The sequence below is a fragment of the Notolabrus celidotus genome, chromosome 10 (assembly GCF_009762535.1).
Source record: "Notolabrus celidotus isolate fNotCel1 chromosome 10, fNotCel1.pri, whole genome shotgun sequence".
NCBI lineage: Eukaryota > Metazoa > Chordata > Actinopteri > Labriformes > Labridae > Notolabrus > Notolabrus celidotus.
The window spans coordinates 22,627,106-22,650,423 of record NC_048281.1 but is presented as its reverse complement, the minus strand read 5'-3'; the positions used below and the strand labels follow the sequence as shown (position 1 = coordinate 22,650,423).

The 23,318-nt window shown below is 38.1% G+C and overlaps 1 protein-coding gene and 1 long non-coding RNA gene across 2 annotated transcripts in view; one reads left to right on the top strand and one right to left on the bottom strand.

Moving 5' to 3' along the window:
* asic4a (acid-sensing (proton-gated) ion channel family member 4a) overlaps positions 1–23,318 on the bottom strand; it is a 90,130-nt gene that overhangs the window by 27,019 nt on the left and 39,793 nt on the right. The gene's annotated exons all lie outside the window — the stretch shown is intronic.
* On the top strand, positions 8,350–8,870 carry LOC117820372. The gene is made up of 2 exons (XR_004632731.1): positions 8,350–8,601; positions 8,684–8,870. It is a non-coding gene; the product is annotated as an uncharacterized LOC117820372 (long non-coding RNA).

The following is a 23,318-nucleotide window of genomic DNA, read 5'->3' as shown; positions in this document are numbered from 1 at the left end:
AGATGTCTTCAAAGCATAACAGTTTGGTTAAAGGGAGGAGGAACTCAGACATGAAGCCTAAACACTGCTGACTGGAATGTGAGGCACACAAGTTTTGCACCATTAACCTCCATCTCAATGTCGGCCTCTGAGCACGGCAGCGGGATGCATCTTTGGATTGCCTCTCAGAACATTATAGTTATTATGAATCAATTCAAACCTCCATTACACAACTGAATGCAGAGATTTCTATGCTTGTTTAATAGAGCAATGCAAGTGAGGTAAATACCGTGTAATAAGTGGGCTGTCATCACGGTTAGTCTGTGGTTGGGCAGAATAACATGTTTAATAAATGTGATACTGAAATTTTCCTAAGGAAAGTAAGTGATGGCTGGGTAAAACAAGTGCTCCAAGACTTTGTGATTAATACAAAGAAGAGAAAAACAACCTCTGATTGAATGTCACACTCGTCTGTGTGCGTTCTCAAATAATGGGTTAGCTAGACACTACAAGGTGGTTAACTTACATCAATATGTTAAGCACTATGTCTTTTTTATTTTGTCCCCAAGACTAAGAAATGTACATTAAAATGATGAACTCTGATATAAACCTGCAGGGCTTGTTTCAGTCATTAGTGTAGGAGTTCTGACTCATCTCTTCTCTGCCTTTGCTGCCCTCTCTCTGGTTTCCTCTGACAGAGCATCACAGATAAGTGGAGCACCAAAGTCAGAAAAGTGCACTCAGCAAACCTCTCTCTCTTCAAATGTTAGTATTCCTTTTTTTCTGCACCCCCCTCCCCCTCTCCCTCCCCATCTTCCACCCCACAGACCCCCTGCTACTCCCTGCATATCCAAGCATACTCAGCTAATGGAGCTGTGAGAGATGCTCTTGGAAAAGAGGTTGAAAATGGACAGGCTCTAGCACAATACAGGAACTCACAAATAGAACAGTCCACTACATTCGGCATCCTCAAAGAAGCAAAAGCTTTTTATCAGTACAGTCTGCACTAACATCGTAGCCAAGGGCCCATAAAGGTGCTGTTTTATAAGTGTGATTAGAAACTACTGTCATAATGGGGATAATTTATTTGAATCACCAGAGTGAGACAGGTCCCTAATCAGCCTTTAAGTGTGATTGAGATAAATCATTTCCTGCAACTGGAGCGTGTGCCGAGGTCCTACCCAAATGGTAGTAATTCTCGACCTTAAAAGCCATACAGAGCAGGGCCTATTAATTGTGCTCCATATGGAACAATCATTTTTATTAGTACACCGTTTCTGTGATTTTTCATGATGATGAATCTTTTACTCTCTACAAACGTTGAGTACCTTGATAATAGCTAAAAAACTGACCTGACAACATAAATAATATAATCCTCTGCATTTTAACAGGGTTCTACCTATCTAAGTATGGCTCTTCTAAGTCATTTAGGACCCTCCTCATCAAGCCCCAACAGCTACTCCAGTAAGGCTATGGTTCTTTTTTGACCTGTGGTGGTTTAGGAAGAATTTCAGGCTATTTATACCCCTCCAGAGCTTGAGGCCATTGCTCAGAAGAGGAGTACAGTCATGCTGTGTGTATGAGCTAATGGGTCTCTCAAGATAGCACACAGTATACTGCTTGCTGTACATGAGCAAAATGTGCTTTACCTTTCTACACCTCTTTCGACCCACAGTTCTGATCAGTCATTCACTACTGATACAGCTAAGGAGAAATCTGCCCAGAGCCCCTCAGCAGCAAACAGTTATGCCTAAGGCATATTTATCCGATTCTGTTATTTTTTTGGAATCATTTAGATTTTCATGTTTAATTAAGACACTGCTGTTATTAACATAGGATTTGCTTTCCAAGGCTCTCGATCTTCCACTACTCTCTGCTCCTCTCAGCCTCTTCCACGCGCTCCAAAAAACACAAACACTCACCGACTGCTGCTGAAGAAACACTGTCACAGTTCCCTGGCCAAACTTTTATTTAGTATTCATCATAACCAAGACACCATCTTGGTTGTTTTTCTTTTCCATGGAGCTCAGGGGAAATGATATCTGCTGGATAGGAGCCACAGTTAAGGTTGATGAAACTACCAGAGAGGAAAGACAGGATCTGCTATCTTTTGACATGAATCATCAATATAAAATATGATGTCCCTTCTGGGATATGAAAGAGATATCGATGCAAGTAAATATCAGCTGCTAGCTCTTGTCATTTTGTGACAAGGTTTTCATAACTTGGCGCATGTATCAACTTATAGAAATGTTTGCGATTGCAAATATTTTATAGAATGCAGCTGGTTCACAAGATAAAACAACAAGCGTTTGTTTTTCTCCTTTCCCCCAGTGTAACATGTCTCAAGTCCAAGGACTCCTAATGTGCGGTGGCTGGGAAGGGCAATGCAAATTTAAGAAGGATGAAACACTTTTACAAAGTTGGAGACAAATTAACATTTTGGAAAACATTTTTACATTTCATAAAACCGAATTACATTAGCTAAACACTTTTACCAAGGTCAAAACAAATTTATATTTAAGAAAACTAACTTACAAAATCAGAAACACTTTTGCAAGAGATGAGACAGATTCTAATGGAGAAAGAAAATACCAACAATTTTCAAAATAAAAGATGTCTCTAGTATAAAGGTGTGCAACAGCCAAGGAATTAATTTGACATAAACAACCCGGTTCCCACTAAAATATTTTGATTCAGACATCTTTTGTTAGTCCTTAAGGAATTAAGCTTAGAAGATTTATGCCACTTTGTCATGGGTTTTTTTTAGGTCAAAAGGAATATAACAACTGTTTAATACTTTATTGAAAGTAGGTTGTGAAGACAGAAAGGGTAAATGTTATTTATTTATACATGCACTGGCCACCCCTGCCTATGTGAGAGCCTCAATTGAGCCACCCTGGTCAAAAAGTTCTGGACACGCTGCTTGAAACAGGGTTGTTAATGTCAAATATATATTAATCCCCTTGCAGTTGCACATTTTCATATTACAGACACTATTTATTTTGAAAATCAGTGGTACATTCCTTTTCCGTCAGAATCTGCCACTTGTACATTTATTTCGGGACTGGTAAAAATGTTCGATCACTTGTAAAATTGTCTCACCACTTATAAAAGTGTTTCATCCTTTGTAAATTTCCATTGCAATTCCCACCCACTGTACTAATGACATGCAACACTTCCTTTATTCAGAAGACGGTGCAATACATGCAGATACTTACCTACTGACTGGGTGACTTATCTAAACGTTCCCCTTTTGGTGGGCACAACAGTGAAACAATATTTTCATCTCAACTTATGAGCATTGGGATTCATGCTTCTCATGCTACATAAATCATCCTGGTAAACAAGTATGATTAGTGCCCATGCGAAAGAGCTTGGTTTGAGTCAAAAGCAAATCTCACAGTTCATTAGACTATGCTGGGGCTAAAGCCAAAGCCTGAGGAAGACTGGCAGACACAGAGGTTTAAACTGCACACCTTTACACACCCAGTTTAATTTGGGCTCCAATCACATTCCTCTCAAATGGCTGAGTTAAAGAATGAGATATTGCAGCAATGGAACAAAGGACCTGCAAATCGAATTGAAAACCTTAGACCACTGATCCTGTCCTTGGCTGACTCTGTCCAAAGTCGTAATAGGAATTTTTTGTTCGGAGCAGAATTATCATATTTCGTCATGGTGTATCTGGAGGAGACTGATAAAGTTGATGATTCATTTTAGTGATTACAATTCAGGTAATGACATTTCTAGCATTATAAACCCTGGGCAGGTGTTTATTTTAATTTGAAACACAAGTTAACATGCCCATACAACCCCTGTCCTACAAAGGTGCATCCATGCAGAAACTGCTGTACAAATGAGTGAGTCTCATCATATTTCAGTCAACCGCATAGTCTTACAAACAGAATCCATCCATTAATGTTGTTGCAACTCCTACATTTTTTCCTCATGCAGGTCGATAAAGATTATAGATGATATGATGCTCCTTCAGTACCAGGTTATTAAGAGTGAGAGCAGAGGACCACTGTAATCCCTGTCTGCACATCAAAGATGGGCCTGAAATCTGGCCCGCTATTAGCCGAGTGGCTGGATGCCACCTGCCCAGATGTTTGGCATGTGGACTCCAGTTCTGCCAAATGGGAATCATGAGACCACAGAATGCCTTCCAGGATGCATCTGAGACCTCAAACTTAAACAACAAAAATACATTTTTTAAACCGCATATTTTCTGCAATATTCAAATCAACCCTTTGATATCTGAATTGCACAGTGTGTGTTGCACAATGTCAGTATCGAGAGCTTGCAAAACATTTTTAAAGGTTACTGCTTTGGCTCCTGAAACCTGCAGGAGTTGATGACACAGCTGCCTTACTTTTAAATTCAAATTTTCTATGACAATAACGGGAACTTTTGATATCCTACATCAGATACCAGAGAGCTCAGCATGGATTAGAAAGAGTTGATGTTGGGCTCTGTATATCCCACATTCGTGACAATCCTAGGCCTGGTGCCTGGACTCTGACTGTCAGTTAAAGAACTTGCTTGTGATAGGGCCTCAAAAATTTGGAAGGCTTCCTGTGGCTACAGCCCTGCCTGTCAATGTGCATTTGATCTACTCAGAGTTTACTCGCACTGAAGTTGTTTGTTTACAACCAAAGCCTCAGAATAAGTCTGTACCATTGTACGCTCAGCTACACTTCTGTGGAGTTTGAGATGATAGATCAGAATATGTGAAATTATGTGTGATTTATTTTATTTCAGTTTTAAATTGTGTGTTATAATCTTCTGTGTCTTATTTTAGGTTTGTTATATAAACTATACATAAACAAGGCAGATTTTCTAATGTTGCCTTTTTATGGTATAAGGTAATATTTAAAAAAAACACAGATATTTACATTTATTATATAGTTTTTTTATCCAGGGGTATGTCCAGACTCTTTTGTCTGGGGTGGCACTGACATAAACAGGGATTGCTGGGATATTTGTGCACACACATAAACACACACCCTCTGTGTGGTGTCACTGGTGAATATGTGAACAGAACAGGAACATTTCTAAAATGAAAATATCAAGCATCATGCATTTTTTAACACACATTTGCTCCATGCAGATGATTCGGTGTCAAATCAATTTCAGAGGGGTTGGTGTAGACTTTGACCTTGACCCTCACTGTTCAGATTGTAACTGCATTCCATTATTCCCATCAAGCACATTTTTGATGCTTAAAGTCATTTTCAAATGATTGACGATTAAAAGTGTATTCAGAAATTTAAGTGAAGACAGATCGTTCATCTTGTACATGTTGTTATTTGATCAAGAATGTAATTTCCCCTGCTCTATTTTAAGGTTAGTTGCAGTCTTCCACCACACAGTCCACAAAGACAGACAGACAGAGAAACTGACTGACACACACACACATACACACACACAAACACACCCACACACACACACAAACACCATAACCTGAAGGTAGGAAGCAGCTGTACTGTGTTTCATTGTGTTTTTTTCAATGTATGACTTATTATTACACACAACAAAGTCGTAAAGAAAAAAGAACAGAGTTTTGCAACTCTTGCCGAGATCTATAATTCACTGTGACAGATGTCAGAAAAAGAGCTTGTTTATTCTAGCCCCGCTGTAAAAACAAGCTTCAAATATACCTCCAAAGACACCAGTTGCCTCAACATCCAGCACTCTGAAATTCTGTGCTGTGAGTGAATTATCATTAGCAAATGATGGTTAAGTTATAATTATCAAACCCTTGATGAGGTGTAAGAGGATTGGCCCAACAACTGCAAAGCTTATTGTATTTCTATACCCTTCAAATATTCCATTCATTTTAATCATAGAGCGGCCTCGAGTGAATGATAGCACATTCAACAAAGAAGAGCACACAGAAACCCCCCAGCAAGAGTATCACATAGGCTGTCATCATTGCTTGAACAGTAAGTCAAGACAGCATTTTCAAACGCAACTTTGGCAACATTTCACACACAAAAACCGTCAAAGTATTTTTTTTATAGAAGAAACAGAAAAACAATATGGTCTCACAGTGAAACAAAATAAGCCTGGCCTTGGCCTCCATCCCTTGATCTAATAAAATTCTGTTTACTGTCCTTCAGGTCCAACAAACAGTGGCAAACAGAATGTTGCTAACTGATTGGCATGGCAGTCAATACATCAGAATGTGCACTGGGATAAAGAAATCAATGTCAGTGCATTCCCATGCCTCCTCCATCTCTGCCAGCAAGCCTTCATACAAAGATGGAAAGCCATCAACTGAACCTACCCAAAGGGGATAGAACACACCCGATATTGATGTTTCAAGTGTTGCTTTGGTCCAAGAAAGGCCCTTGTAAAAGCCATGGTAAAGGATTACCCAAGCATGCATGTCCTCCTTCAGCGCAGCAGAGAACACTAGTTTCCACCCTTGGTACCATTTTGAAGGGTCATTTTTAAACACAGCGAAGGGTGAAACAAACAACCAGAGAAGCTAGGAGGGGCAATCCATCACTCCTACTTTGTTCTTCTATGCTATTTGTTGTTGAGCTTGAGATAACGCCTAGTCTTCAATTAAGCTTGATCAAATATTGTTAAGGCAAGTCAGTATTCTAAACAAAATGATCAAAGAAGCTTGCATAGGACACAGACAGTCTGTGCTGTCAAGCTGACTGATGGAAAATTGCAACAATATTATTCAGCAATGATGAAGGTAATATAACAGTCAACAGCTGCATCAATTATAGTGATGTAATGTTAACTGAATGACTTTATGGCTGTGAAAGCACATTTGCATTCATATCTCTTGTATTAACAATTATTCTACAGTTGTAGCATGCAAAGGGTAGATGTGGATCAACACAGTGTTACGCTGCCGTATGCTACTTGATTTACCAATAATTAAAATGTACAAATTAAAAAATAACACACAACTTATCTTTAATAAAGACTAACATGATAAGACGAGTACTTTATTTACAGAAAATATCTCCTGTTTTTATGTGAGTGTTTTTTTAAGGTTTGAAGGGTGTCACACAAACCAGTGGAGATGACATTGTGTGCCACTGATCTGCCAAACTGTCAATGTACTGTAATTAGAGTTGTGTAACCATACTCTGTACAGTGACTGACACGTACCCACAGCCTTTCTCTCAGGTCAGTCTGTCGACTACACTTACATTCAAATCTGTTTTTTTTCTCTGCTACTGTAGACATTCATTATTTAAATTGGCAGGCTTTTACATCTGGATATACCTATTTATATCTATTTAATCTCAGCATGTCAGAGGAATTATCATCAAACCTCTAAATACATGTTAACCAGCAGTTATAGCTCTATTCTGAGTAACTTGATCAGTAGCCTATTAAAGGTACAGTGCGTAGAATTAAGCAGTGTTTTGGAGAACAGACAGAAATGGAATATAATATTAATAAGTACGTTTCAATAAATAGATTCATACCATCCCTGCATTGTCTGTCACACTTCATCATCTCATCCCCTACTGACTGCTGATGACCTTTTAAAGCATATTGCATTATATTATATAATTATCTTTGCCATATTATATTATGTTATATTATATTATTATTGTTTACTACAACTCCCGGTCATATTACATATCCATATTTATTTATTTATTGCTTAATCTATCATAACCGCACCATAATCACACCATGTCAACCTGTCACTGCTGAAACATTTTTAATACTGCCTGTAATTACTGCTATTTAATCTAAACTCCATTTGTAACATTGTATATATCTAAATTGTATTCTATCTTTATTTATCTATTTTTATTTTTACTTATTTTATTTTACTTATTGAAACTTCTTCTTGATTGTACTTATGTCTGGGTTGCTGTAACAATTGAATTTCCCCCTAGGGGGATCATTAAAGTCATATCTTATCTTAAAGAGGGGGACCCCTTTAGAGATTACTTGATAAAGGAAGGATCATACTTATCATGCATCACAGGAGCTTCTTTTTCATATATTCCCCTTTCTACACACTGTACCTTCAGCTTGTTAAAAAAATAAAGGGTCAAGCAGATTTAGATTGCCAAAGCCGTTATCTATAGATCAGACAATTTAAACACATTTCAAGGAACACAGGATATTACTGATTGGGATCACCTTTTTCATTTATGTAAAACACAAGCAAGATTGAATCCTTCTCTTGTAAACACTGACAGCTAATGTGTTCAACTCAGATAAATTGACATACATCACAACACACACTCGCACAAAGCAGTGAAGTGTTATCTGTCCTTATTAACCCGCTCTCTTACTGATCTTCTGATTGTGTAAGATGCTTGATTATGATTGGTCAGAACCCCTTGACAACCCCTTGACAGCGGTTGTTAACTTTCACTAATATGAGCAACACCAGAGGCGAACTGATCACACATCAGGTGAAATCAATCTGCGAAAAAGAGTTCCGGCAGATTTTGTCTCTGCTTGTTGACACCATGGACCATAAGGTGAGGTAAAACAGTTAGTGTCTGTTTACATCGAAATAATGTGGCTAAATCCTTAGTTCTGGTTAGCATGCTAAATCGGCAGGCTACGGACATTTTCGTGTTGGATCCTGTCCAGCAATCCTAGCAACGAGCGGAACAGGTGAGTGAAACTTAAGGTTACCAGTGGTGATGATATTAAATGGATTGGAAGTTGTGACATTTGCTTCGTTTCTTTTTTAAAGGTGTGTCAACTGCAGGGCTCAGAAGAGAAGGAGAGCTGAATGAAGACAGCTTCATGTTAAAACGAATGCAACAGGGAGATAAGAATCCATCGCCAACAGCATCCAACTGCTGTGGAATCAGTGGGACTTTAAAAATAAAACTGGGTGCATAAATCATTCTAAATCAATAAAATAATCTTCAAATCAATGGTTTTTGCCAATGTGTCTGTATCTTTAGTTGGAAGCCGGGTAATAAGCAGGATAATGTAGGATTAGCAGGGTGGTCGCGTTGGGGTCTTGTCTCACCCTGTCTGGATTCTATTCCCCATAACTACCTGCAAACCATACATTATCCCTTACTTAACTTTCAACATGGTGTAGTTTCCAGGATAAACAATGTATCGGATAAAACCTTGACATTTACCGTCCTATTTTTTTGTTGTTGTTCTTGATCACTATGGGCCAGCAGAAAAGCTGACACTGACAAAAACCGACATTGATGTTGTTTATTTTCAAACAAAAATCTGAATCCAAAAAAATGTAGGTGTTGACCAAGCAGCAACCTCTGGTCTAAAAATATGAGTCAAATGCGGAAGTGCTAAAAACTGCAGTTCATCAAGGATCCACTTGAGGCTGGCTCCGGAAGTACCGGAAACCACATACACACCAATTCAAAAAAGCCGATCTTTACACCAAAAATAAACATGTTTACAGCCTGGTACAAAAGACGAGTGTAGTCTTGATAGCTCATTTCTCGATCGGCACACACAATTTCGAAGATATTGAGATTACGAGTCTTCCAATGAGAGGCACAGCTGACTTGATTGACAGGCGGGAAAACTGTAGCTGTTGGCTAGGAGGCTCAAAGCCCGCCTCTTTATGTCACAATCGCTCGACAGCAGCAATATGGCTGCCGCCGCTGATTGGCCTCAAAACAACTCTTCAGAAACAGATGGGTGACGTCACGAATACTACGTCCATATTTTATACAGTCTATGGTGTTGACTTTCCAACCCCGAACAGATGGTTGTCTAACATGAGTCTGGTTCTGCTCGAGGTTTCTGCCTGATAAAAGGAAGTTCTTCCTTGCCGCTGCAACTAGCTAAATACTTGGAGGTGCTATAGGATCGAATCCAGTCAGTAAGATGGGACTGGATCCTGTCTTGATGTTGGGTCTTTGTTAATAATTTAACATAGAGTATGGTCTAGACCTGCTATGTTTGTAAAAGCAACTTGAGATAATGTTTGTTGTAATTTGGCACTGTAAAAATAAAGATTGATTGATTGATTGATTGATTGATTGATTGATTGATTGATTGATTGATTGATTGATTGATTGATTGATTGATTGATTGATTGATTGATTGATTGATTGATTGATTGAGGTGTATGCCTTGAAACAGGTTCTATCTTTGTAGTCTTACCTCACTAAATTCTTGCCTGGTTACACTACAGACAAAAATAGATTAAAAAAAACTCCTTAATAATATATGTATATTATGTGCAGTTTGACACGAGTGAAGGCTGCAAACATCATTGTGGGGAGTGTTAGTATTTCATAACAAAATATATCTCAGCAAACTGCTGAGCTGGTATTGTCAATTCTTAATGCTTTTAACATCACTCTTTTACTTTCACCAAATACACTACTACAGCAGTAATAATAGCAGACTAATGCTACCTGCAAGTCATTTTTTATTGCAAGAAAATCCTTGTTAAACAGATTCCAGCTCTAGACCCTCTTAAAAGGTTAATCTTACAAATGAGGTGCTGACATTCAGATCTGATAATTAAAAACCAAACAGCACATTTTCCACAGTAGAAGAACCTTGATGACATTACAAAGAAAAGAATAGATAAGTAAACTTTGGCAGATCTTCCCAACCTGCACTGTGTCATATTCTTTATTGCCTTGTGATTTCAGTTTATTGTATCACATAAATCATCCCTGTATCATACTTTAGAACATTCACATGTTTGTCTTACCCACGAGCTGTGACCTCAATACACCAAACAGTCTTTACAGAAAACCAAACCATGGGTATAAACAGATAAATATGAGAAGTTGACCCCACTGAAATCCCCAGTTTAATTAATGCCAGGTCCCCTCACTGTAATTTCAAGTCTCCTTTATTAGAAATTTTAAAAGTGCTCTCCCCAGGGATACTCTGAGTCACAGGGAAATTGTGGCACAATATGTTTTTAATTTCCCAGGAGGTCCTCGCACAGCAACTATTTAACGACGGAGCAGCTTTGCTGAATGAAACTAAAAGGTATGCTTTTTCTTTGTGTCATGACGAGAGCAGCCCTTAAATGAAGTATTCTGCCCATTTGCATGGTGCTCTCTTGCTCATCTTCTGAGTTTGTTTTAACATTTGCTTTGGCCAAAATACTGCAAAAACATTGGGTTGGAGCTGGACCATGATCACTGCAGGGAGGAATAAGCATCCGTTAGGGGCACCACACCCCCGGAGAATTACAGTCCCCACTAAGATCTTGGCATTTGTTTTTACAGTGATTTCAATCATGCTTTGGTGTATGTGTACCTGCAGTTTTCTTAAAATTGATCCAGTTCAATTACTTGCTTGTAGATTTGATCTTTGTAATAGTGTAATGGGTTCTTCCCTTTCCAGTACTATGCCTTTTAAAGAATGTAACCTGCAGTGTTTCTGTCATCCTGCTAGCAAATACACAAGCAATCAGCCACGAAAACATGACCTCCTTGGTTAAGGTTAAATTGCTTACTACTAAAGCAAGACAAAACAAAACAAACAGAGTGTGAAAAGCGCTTCATCCGTCTTTAACGAGGCTCTACAAATGGCTTGTTCTTAAATTCTTTGACACCGTAGTTATAATCAAGCTGTGCTATGCCCTGAGTGTTCCTGCACAATGTTTTGATTGGTTCACATTTTAGGAAGTCACTTCACACACAATGTAAGATCTAAAGGATAGGGGTTCATTAAAGACACATTTCTCCAAGTCTGGAAAGTGTCCTGTCCGTATGCTTAATCTGTACCCCACCGTTTGAGGACACATCCATCTGCTGATCCTGCAGTCAAGGGAGCCTGCTGCTTTCAGTCCTACTGAAAAGGTTCCTAAACTACTCCAGTAAAACACACAATTTCTTCATTGCCACTATGGGAGTTCTGTCTTTTCTCACGCTGATGGGATTTTTCACTGCAGGTGCTCCATCCACCTGGGTCCTCCGAGATCAAGCAATAAGAAATATCTCTGATTTCCATCAAAACTCTTTCTCTTCCACACTCCAACCTTGCTCATTAAACTGTTAACCTTGTATGTTATTTTTTCTTTACCTTGTAGGGATGAGTTTAGTTGCTTCTCTTTGAATATGTCAGGTGTAGAGTCAGAAAATGACTCAGTATAAGGTTAAAAAGGCCCCAGAGGAAACAGGTGAGGTCAATCCCTATCTCGACTAGGACATTGACTCAGTCGGTGATTCACAGGGTGGAATGATGCCAATTATTTAACTGAACTGTTTTTGACAAGGTCTAACAATGGAGGTAAAGGTTTGTTCATGTGTTCCTTACATTTGTTGATGCAGTCTAATCCATTTGAGTGGTATTGCTGTATCAGTTATACCTGTATGAGCCTAAAGCGAAGTTTACGAGGTGTTTGCTACACAGTTTGCAAGATGTGTACTCACTGTCAGCTCTGTTAGTGCAACAAATCACTGGTGTATGCTGTGAAAGTGTCCAAAAAAGGCTTTCAAGCTGCAGAAAATGTTGGGGAAAGGATAGAAAATATTTATTTCTGCAGGACACTGACAGTGCCATGGTCGCTACTTTGTTCTCATTCTGCGTTTGTGCTAGTGTGACATACAGATGGATGTCAACACCCTGCAAAGTTTACAGTCTCAGCTTCGCAGTGGGAATCCAAGCACCACTGCAATGCCAGTTTTTAGTCAAACATGCAGTTTTTTAAGTTAAATCAAAATTAGTAATCTTGAGCTTTACTGAGGTCTCAGCCCTAGCTAGTGGATATGGAGTTATCTGTTTGCAGCTTTGATGTTTGAGCTCTAATGAGAACATATTACTACATACCTGTTGGGAAAAAACACACTCAGCAAACCAGTAGGACTAAGCTGCATAGGAGTCTTTTGAAGTGCCCTTGCCCACTCCCTCACATTTTAATGTGGAGAGTTACTGTCTTCTAATGTGCTTGTAATATACTGCGTGTTCCTCATGATGACACAAATCAATAGATATACTAATCCTGGTGTATCCAGCGGGGCATTCTCTTATCCTGCTGGATTTTCACACACTTACTTAAAAATCTGTTCAGTGGTCTTCAGGGCAAGTTTCTTATTCCTGTCAGAAGCAAGAGGGATTATGTATGATACTTAAAGCTTCTCACAGTTAGAGTTTAACTTTTTTCCACAGGGGGGAAAAGAGAAACTAAAAAGACACATTTTACATTTGCTGACATTGTGGGACGAGAAAAACAAACCTTGAGAACAGGGGTTGCACAAAAATTGTACCATCAAACTGGCAGATAAAATGTCTTCTGTTTTTATAAACTTTTATAAACATATTGTGTTAATCATGTTTTTTGCACTGTTAGAGTGTTAGAGTATGTAAAAGCTGCGTGACTTTGAGAACTTATTGTAACTGTTGGTGTTCGATCAAATCATGTGTTTGTACTTTTGGCATGCAAATCTATAAGGTTTGAGATCCTGGGATAACAAACTTTAGTGGGGAGCAGACAGAAGTAATCATGGAGCAGACAGAAGTAATCATGGACCTGATGAGAAATGGGAGTTTTCCTGTTTTGGTGAGATCACTGCCCAAGAGATAGGTTGGGTCCAAGCGGCAACCTCCGGTCTCAAACGATGAAGCCAATGCGGAAGTGCTATAAACTGCAATACATCGAAAATCCGCTTGAGGCTGGCTGCAGAAACACCAGAAACCACATAGATATGAATGGGAAAAAGACGATCTTTGCAGCATTAATAAACATGTTTACAGCCTAGTTCAAAAAAAGGCTTGGCCCTACGAAGCTAATCTCTCCAATGGCACACACTGTACGGGGGTGAATTTTTTTTTAACGTGACGGTTCAGAAGATATTAAGATTACGAGTTTTGCCCAAATAAGGACGACTGACGTGACTCTCGGTCGGGAACACATAGCTATTGGCTAGGAGGCTCACACTACGTCACACTCTGCCTGGTTGAGTTCCGCATTACCAATATGGCTGCTGCCGTCGATTTGCTTCAAAACAGCTCTCAGGAACAGATGAGTGACGTCACGGATACTACGTCCATATTGTATACAGTCTATGGTTGGGTCTCTTTGGACCAGGTAGTGAACCTGAAAAAATTCTTGGCTGCTTGTAGGACAGCAAAGGCTGGTTTACGTTTTAGCATTTCACTTTACACAGTAATGTCTTCAGACAGCCAAACAGGAGGCTTGGTTAAGGAGGTAAGGCTGGAAACACAAGCTTAACATTGGTGCCGTAATTACGTTTGTTCCTTGACATCAATTGATCCCTCTGCCCCAAAAAAGTCAAGCGTCGATGTGATGGATGGGTCTAACACAAAGAGCAGACGCGGCCAAAAGCACCAAAGTGAATACGTCTTCTATTAAAACAAACTTGTGGCCTGTTATAAACACACCAGGTGGAGATGACACAGGTGAGCTAGCATTGCAAAAGCAAGATGCCAGATGAGCTACACAAAACACAACATTTACCACCGTTCAGGCTTATGACTCAAGTCATTAAATGGGTTGATGTTATATAGCCTAATGCAGGGTTCCCAAAGTGTGGGTCGGGACCCCCTGGGGGGTCGCAAGACACAAGTGGGGGGTCGTGAGATGTCTTCCAGAATGTTTTTTTCTTAAAGTTATCTTGAAATAGTAAATTTGACCCATTATAGTAAAAAAATATAGACAAAAATAGTCAAAAATAAAACCTTGAAAATAGAAAATGTAATGAGTTTTCTGGTTTTCTTTTTGCCAGTTGACTCCTATGTTTAGGGTTAGTGAACAGTTGATTATCAAAAGCATCAGTAGCAGTAGGTTAATTCATAACAGCACAGGAAACAAAGCCACATGTTCATATAGGTAGGCAAATTTTCTGCAGACCAGCTAAATGAAGCCACATTAAATCACTTTGAAGGACAGTGGGGGTCGCAAGTCTTTGGCACCTATATTTTGGGGGTCCCAGGCTGAAAAGTTTGGGAACCCCTGGCCAAATGTATATGATAAAGTAAACATTTTGTATACCATTTTGTTCTTAAACTTTTGAAGTACACAACACAACAAACTCAGTGGCGAAGATGGAAGAAAAGATTTTAATGTGAAACTAGATCCAGTCGAATTGTGCCAAAGTAGAAAAATGAGAATGTAACGTAGTTGGTCATCTTTGTGTATTAACAGATTCAATTAACACAGAATTTTAACAGCTTAAAGCAACAGCTTAAGATCTGAGAGTAGCAGAAATGTTATAAAAATCCTGTGTACAGTGTTCCTTAGTGAGTACACACTTGATTATTACCATACTGAAGCTAATAGGCATGAAATTGACCTGTGGGGGGGAGTGGTCTGGCGGCTGGGTTTTCCCTGTAAGGTATGATATGGTGGCAGTATGTTATTTTGTTTTATTCATTAATGTATTTTATTTTATTCTTTTTTATTTTTCTCTTCCTTCTCTTCTCTTTCTAATGTAAATGTCTTTATATAATCCACTCTTAATATTTCATTTTAAATGTGTAATGTGGTTTGAAGGCAAGATGAATGATCTGATTTAATTCTCTTCTGTTTGTGGAAAAACAAAAAACAATAAAACTTGTTTTAAAAAAAAAAAAAGAAGAAGAATACTGAAGCTAATTCCTCAGCACTCTTAGCATTAGAGTAGTCTTTTAAGTTATGAATTACTTAAAGTTATCTATAATGGTCCAAATGACATGTCGTTGAATTCTTACGGCCAAATATGACCCAGTTTTTTTACGGGTCTTCTGTGTAAGATTCTTGATTCTGATTGGTCAAAACCCCTCGACAACTCTTTCACGACGGTTATTAACTTTCACCAATATGAGCGACGCGAGAGGCAAACTGATCACACATCATGTCAAATCAATCCGGTGAAAAGAGTTCCGCACATTTTGCTTCTGCTCCTTCAGGGTGGACAAAACCCTGACGCGAAACATCCGATTCTATTTCCCTTAACCGCTTACCATACATTATCCCTTACATAACAACTTCCCTCTGACATTGACATGTTGTTTGTGTCATCCTGAACAACCAGTGGTCATCTTTTATCAAAATAGCAAAAAATGATCAACAAATTCTTGGACATACAATGCTTTTTGATAGACTGTTATTATAATACTTTAACAGACATAATAAACTAATACCTTCTCCTGTATTTGCTACAGTGATCCTCTTACCAGAGCTTGTTCCACATTAAGGGTGTTAAAAGTTAACATATTCTTGCCTGCTCCATCCTATTTTGAGAGTATCCAAAGAGGATAAAATGAGGCACATGAATGATGGTAAATTATTCCGTCCAAGCCTTGAACTGTGTGTCAAAGCTTAGATGTATGACTCAACTTACATCTAAGAGGGTTGATATCCAACATTGTCACAGAGTAAGGAGTTGGCGTGTAATTGAATTGAAAAGCACAAGGCAGTGGTAGATCGCACTGGAAATTCCCCAAGCCTGCAGATTTGAAACCAAGTCACGACCCTTGTAGCCATGAGTGCCATCCAAGTCAAATCCCAGTTGCTTGCATGTATCTCTCTGTCACACAGAATTCATACTCCCCCATCAATCGTGGCGGTGGGCGACCCTATCCCTGACAACTTTTCACATCAGTCTGGGGATTAGAGGCATAAGGTTTACGCTGGCCTTGCCAGAATCCTGGATAACATTTTTTGATTCAGCAATTTAAACTAATTTCAAGGCTGGCTCTGCAGCAATTTTCTGGATCAATGGAATGTCATAGCTCACATGGTCACTAGCCCTCTTATCGTGGTACCAAACACAGAGGAATGCTATGCTAATTGCCTGGTTTGGAGAGCAGGGTTTTTTTTTTTCATTTCTTGCATCTTGGCCTGATGTGCTGCCATAAAAAAACACATTACATTTGTTGACTTTATTTGATCTGCTAAGCAAAAGCAAAATGTCTTCTCATGCCACAAAATCTTATCATGAGATGAGTTGTTTACATGTGTTGTTAACACAATGAGGTGTATTTGCATACATTTTTTTTCTAGAGGGTTCAAAAAACATCAGTTGGCAACACACAAAAACATAGATAACTGTGTGTTCAAGTGAAATAATAAAAATAACCTCTGGTGATTAAAATTTAGCTTTTATACAACTGGGGGAAAAGCCTTAAGCAAAGACAGTTGAGATTCATTAAAATGTGAAGGGTTACCAATAGAGGAAAAGCTTTGCCATGCAGTTAATATAAATGTATACAGCTGCATTTGCATTTTAGCAGACAATTTAAACATACGTATTTTCAGATTGCGCTCCAATACCCACAGAACCAGAGAACTGGACTTGTATCTTTTTAATTGTGGCTTGAGCCTTGAACACTGGAGCAAGAAATAAATAAATATCTGCAAATCATTTCCGTCGTGTGGCTTCAGGGCAGTACAGCTGAAGACATTATCTGTTGGACTATTTATTGGTGCCTCTGGTTCCCTTTCTTCCTTTGAACATGAATAACTCAAATGTTGCAACTGAATGTTCAACTCATCCAATCTGGCAAACACAAAGAAAGGAGGAGAAAACAGACTAACTGACCAAAGCTGCTAGAATCTGTTGCATATTTAATAAGGTTTCTTTTTTCCCCTTATTTCTGCAGACATGCAGAAGTTCTGGCAAGTCTGGATTAGGACAAGACCAGAAACCTTTTGTGGAACAGGTCTGTCTTTTTCTGTCAGTGCCTGCGCTATTTTCTTATGTTTCCATTGCCAAGGACAGAGCAAAGCCACATAGGGTTAAAAAGCAATTTCCCACATCGTGACAACTGTACAAATATATGGTGGCAAATGTAAGAGGAGAAAAGGGGGAGGTGGTGGTTGATAAGGAGGTGAGAGAAACCATGGTTGCAGTGGTGGAGTAGAGAGGTTAATCCTGCTGTTTAATCTGTGGAGGTATGGGGGGGCCTTATCTCTGCTGCCTGCTGCCGTTGCGGTCTCCTTCACTATCCAGCATCCCCAACTGTCTGACATCACTCAGTGCTGGATGGTGGTGGAGGTGTTGAGGTGTGGGTTGGCTGGGGTGAAGGGGAAGAGGGAAGGCAGGCTAACATTTAGTGCAAGTTCAACCCCAGGAACACACAGAGTACTTGATGTGTTGTGTATCTTTGCAACAACCACAGAGTGAGGTGCAGATGGTTCTGTTCAATAGTCTGTTGAACTGGTTGCTGACAACCTCCATTTCCATATTTGTTTCGTTGAAACTGCTATGAGTAAAGGAGCAGCGCTAAAATTCATTGGCCTACTATCTGACAAGACTCTTGGCAAACCTAAAAGCTGTCAACAACCCGCAGGCAGTGGGAAAAGAAACAGCAAAACCCCACGCGGGCACAAATTTAAGCAAGCATGCCTAATTGAAAAAACTGAAACATGGCAAAATATATCCATCAAACCTTATTGAAACTTAGCTCAAAGCTTTGATTACAAGATGAGTGTTACATGCATAAGGATTGCTAATATTTTGCAGAAGGCCTGCAGTAAACCCAACTGCTAAAAGCACAAAACAACTGAATCCCCTCCAGGAGGAGTGAAAGACCCCAGATATCCAAATATGTTAATATTGACAACTTAACCTCACAGCTTGCATTTATGTCTCAGGTTTGGATGCAGTGTTTCCAGTAACAACTGGAGCTGGTCAGAGTTATTGCTGGATTCACCCATCGAAAGCAGGAGTAATCATAAAATGCTATTTGCATGGTTTACCCCTGTGGTCAACCTTGGTCCTTTTTTTTCTTCCATTAAAATGCCTCCTTTGGGTCAGATTATCTCGTGATGAAATATTAATTTTGTTATCCAGACATTACATTGCTTTATTTCCAGGGCAGTAAATACATTTCCTCTTGTCATAGATTGATCATAAGAAGCTAAGCCAGAAGTCCAAACCTCTCCCCTTGTTGAATGATTCTAAATCTGGGGTCCTTATACATGCCTCGTCAATTTGGATGTGTGACATAAAAAAGGACCCTTAAAACCTATCCTCTAACACATTCTGTCCCAAATTTGAGTGTGATATGTGACACATGAATATAATTAAAGTTATTCCTCTGACAGAGGTTTATTGAAAAGGTACTAACAGCGCCCCATACATATTCACACTGCCGCCTAGCGGAAGTACCAAAATAAAAGCTTCACAAAGCGATACAGATACTCCAACTATAGTCTGTCAGTACTGACTCTTACGGGTTATAGTCAGACTGCCTGCCGAAAAAATATTCAAAAGGCACCTTTGGAGGCCACCAAGAGATTTCACAACACTCAGAGACTATACTGACCCGGTCTAAGGTTTGGACAAGCTAAGTTGCTATTGCTAAGTCTGTATTGCTTTATGAAGCTTGACTGCAATGTGAATTTGCATATTAGCTAATTATTTAGGATCACAGATCAACATTTAACATTTAGATTCAACATTAAACATTAAAATGTAATAATTAACATTTTGTCTAACATTTAACTTTTAAATTTAACAATCAAGATTTATATTCAACATTTATATTTAACATTTATATTTATATTTAACATTTATATTCATATTTAGCATTTGGGTATAACAGTGATTGTAACTTATTTTTCACAACAACATTTAAGCAAAAGTTAAGCAGTTCACAGTCAAACCCAAGTATTCAAATCCTGTTTCTACTGACACTTAATTCTGCTTTAAAACACTTTATTTTTTATTTGCATATCAATAACCGAAGAAGAAAAGAGATAACGTTTGGCGAGAGGGATTTCTTTTTTCTGACTTTTGGGCCTAATTAAAATAACCTGGCATTCAGAAAATGGTCATCCCTTTAGCTATGATAGCAAAAGAAATAAACAGACCAACAAAACAAATCTGCATCTCAAGCCTCAGGCCACAAAAACAATTTACAGAAAATCCATTCATACATGGACTGTTTCCTGTCCTCTAACGAGTCTGTTGATAATAACATTCCATTGACTGGCCAATATCCAGACACTTTTGTCCATCCCATGCATCTATCTATCTATCTATATCTATCTATCTATCTATCTATCTATCTATCTATCTATCTATCTATCTATCTATCTATCTATCTATCTATCTATCTATCTATCTATCTATCTATCTATCTATCTATCTATCTATCTATCTATCTATCTATCTATCTATCTATCTATCTATCTATCTAATCGATCAGCATTTTCCTTTGATGCCCCTAAATCATGGAATACCCTCCAACAGACTTTAAAGCTGACATCCATTCCCTCTTGTGCAGAAATTAAGACTTTGATCTCAGACCACTGTGCCTCAAATTGTATCTGTTTTAATTAATATATTATTTTGTGAATGATTGTGTGTCTTTGTTTGCTGTTTCTAATGTGCCTGTGATCTCGACAACATTGGAAATGAGGGAAACCTCGATGTCTTTTCGAGAATAAATAAAGGTTTTGAATTTGAATTGAATCTATCTATCTATCTATCTATCTATCTATCTATCTATCTATCTATCTATCTATCTATCTATCTATCTATCTATCTATCTATCTATCTATCTACCTACCTACCTACCTACCTACCTACCTACCTACCTACCTACCTACCTACCTACCTACCTACCTACCTATCTATCTATCTATCTATCTATCTATCTATCTATCTATCTATCTATCTATCTATCTACCTACCTACCTACCTACCTACCTACCTACCTACCTACCTACCTACCTACCTATCTATCTATCTATCTATCTATCTATCTATCTATCTATCTATCTATCTATCTATCTATCTATCTATCTATCTATCTATCTATCTATCTATCTATCTATCTATCTATAACAATAACCAATAACACTCAGAAAGCAATAAGAGACTAAATGTACCTTTTGTAACACAGACAATAACACTGGTTATATTTCTCTGGCCAAGAAATGTAAAATAGTGGAAGAGGAGATTAGAAACAACTGAAAAGCCAGACAACTGTTTCCAATTAAGACTGTTTCTCTGCATTGAACTAACATGCAGATTGTGTTTTATCAGCCAACAAACAAGTCATGATTATGTAAATCTTATTGATATTACGATACACTGGAGTATGTTTATGAATTATTGTGTGTTGTTGAACTGTTTTGCTGCCAAAATCAATTACCGCCAGAGATTACATGTTCACCTGACTAGATGTGGAGTTTGAGTGGTAGATTTCCACTGTTTTGAAAAAATAATTAGAAAAAAATGTGGACGTCTACCTGCACTTCTTTTATTTTCTTCTTTTTCTTCTTTTTTTTTTTTGTTTTACTTGAGGCAATACTGTGCTTTACTCTATGGCAACCGCCTTCTTACAATAAAGAAAGCTAATGACAGGTGTATTAAGTGATCATGGGATTATAATAGCCACTTATCCCTAGCTGTCAAAGACAGTCTGCAGAAAGCTGCTGGGAGCTGCTTCAGCAGCTGTCTGTAAAATCGGCAGGTTTTTGCTCACAGCCATTTCAGTTTCTCTTAACTTAGTTCTTTCCATCCATATGACAAACAGACATTTAACTCTACAAAGCATGCTTGTTCAGAAGGATCTTTTTATTTTAATGATTTGAATAAAATGAATAAATCACTTGTATTTTCTGATTTAGTTCACAATATAATACATTCACACAGTATTTGAGTGATCATGTTATCCTGTGTAGTTTTATGTAACACATGCAGTAAAGATTTTAAAACCAAACTGGTAATTTTATTATGAGACCATACTATAATGACATGTTATTTGGAAAACTCAAGTTTAACTGTGAAGCGTATGGAAATAAATCGTGTTAGTAACATGTATTTGGGTAAAGTTTCATCATCAAAGGTTATTTGATTCAGTGGCTCATAACAACTTTGTTAACTATAAGAAGTGACTATTAATATGATCACTCATAATAATGAGAATAATGAGAATAATAATAATAACTTTTATTTATATAGCACCTTTAAAAACAAATGTTTACAAAGTGCTTTGACAAACAAAGCATGGTTCAAATAGCAAAGTAAACAATTTGACAGACAGAGAGGAGAACAATTTAACAATGCAATACAAAATGCAATGCAAGAGGTTAAAAGGAATACACATCAATTAAACAGTATGGAGTGGTGTGACAATGGACCAGTAAATCATTGTTGAGAGGTTTTTCAGGGTAAATAGATAAAAATAAATTAATAAATAAAAATTGGATAAGTAAATAAAAGCATTAAAATGGCAATAAAAGAGGTTTTCAGAGTACAAGGATGACATCACATCGAGAAAATTAGATAAAGTGCAAATGATGAATTAGGAACATTAAAATAATAAAAGAAAAATAATAATAAATTAAATGTATGTTTGTATTTACATTTCAATATCAAAAGATCAACCAGATTAAAGCACAGCAGCATGCCTCCAGCCATCCTACTATGCGTCCTTGTAATTACAGTTGGAAAATTAAATTACAAAAACAAGGATGTCTTTATAAAACATACTGTTTACATGTACATACAGGTTTTACACTGGAAAAACATGATCTAAGTGAGTAATAGAATGTTGTCTTTTGTGCTTTGGCGCGGCAGGAATGCTATTTGTTCTATAATAATGGAAGGTGGGATGAGGAGGCAGGTTGTTTACCTTTGTACAGTATTTTAGAGAGAATAGGTATAAACGTATTTTCTCTCTCTCACTCAGTTTCCTTTGGCAAAGAATATTTCTCACCAGGATTCTCACGGGGTTTTTTAAAACACATACAACACCCACATTACTTCGATTTAAGATCTGTACTTCAGCTAGTAACATCACAGTGTAACGTTTTACAGCCCGCTGCCCTGATGCTTCATCTTTTGTTCCCACTGCTGTTAGGTACCAGTGATTACCCCGGAGGCATCAGTCCTCTCTGACATCATGGCAAAACCCCCCTTCTACAATATTTAGTATTCTGCTTTTTGCTTTTAGACATAATGGTGGTTGGATAACAGTAAGCTACGTGACACTCTGCTCATGTTTGGCTGACCTCCAATAAAAGAAAATACAGTTCCAGCAGGAGGAATCCAACATTTCAGCTGGCATCGTTTTATTCTTAGCACCAATTTATTCCCTTTCTCTTACTCTATGCAAATCTCATCAAGGCAGATTTGATATACAAGTGAGTCATTGATTTCTGTTACCACAGTTCACATCCCTTTGGGTAAGGCCACAGTTACACTGGTCAGGAGATTTGAACTTTAAGATTGTTTAACATACTTCAGTGCCTTTTAGACATCACTGCGATTACACGGTCCCATGCATCACTTTAGTTTTTTACTTCTTTAAGTTATATTAGCAACCGATACAGATTTAATTTAAAACATTGCAGTCCATAACATGTACTGCTTCTCCTCAGTGGCACTCATTCACTCTCTTTCACCTGACTGACTACCTTAGGGGTAGCTCTGTAGTGGTGTTTTTGCCACCTCAGAGCAAAGGCC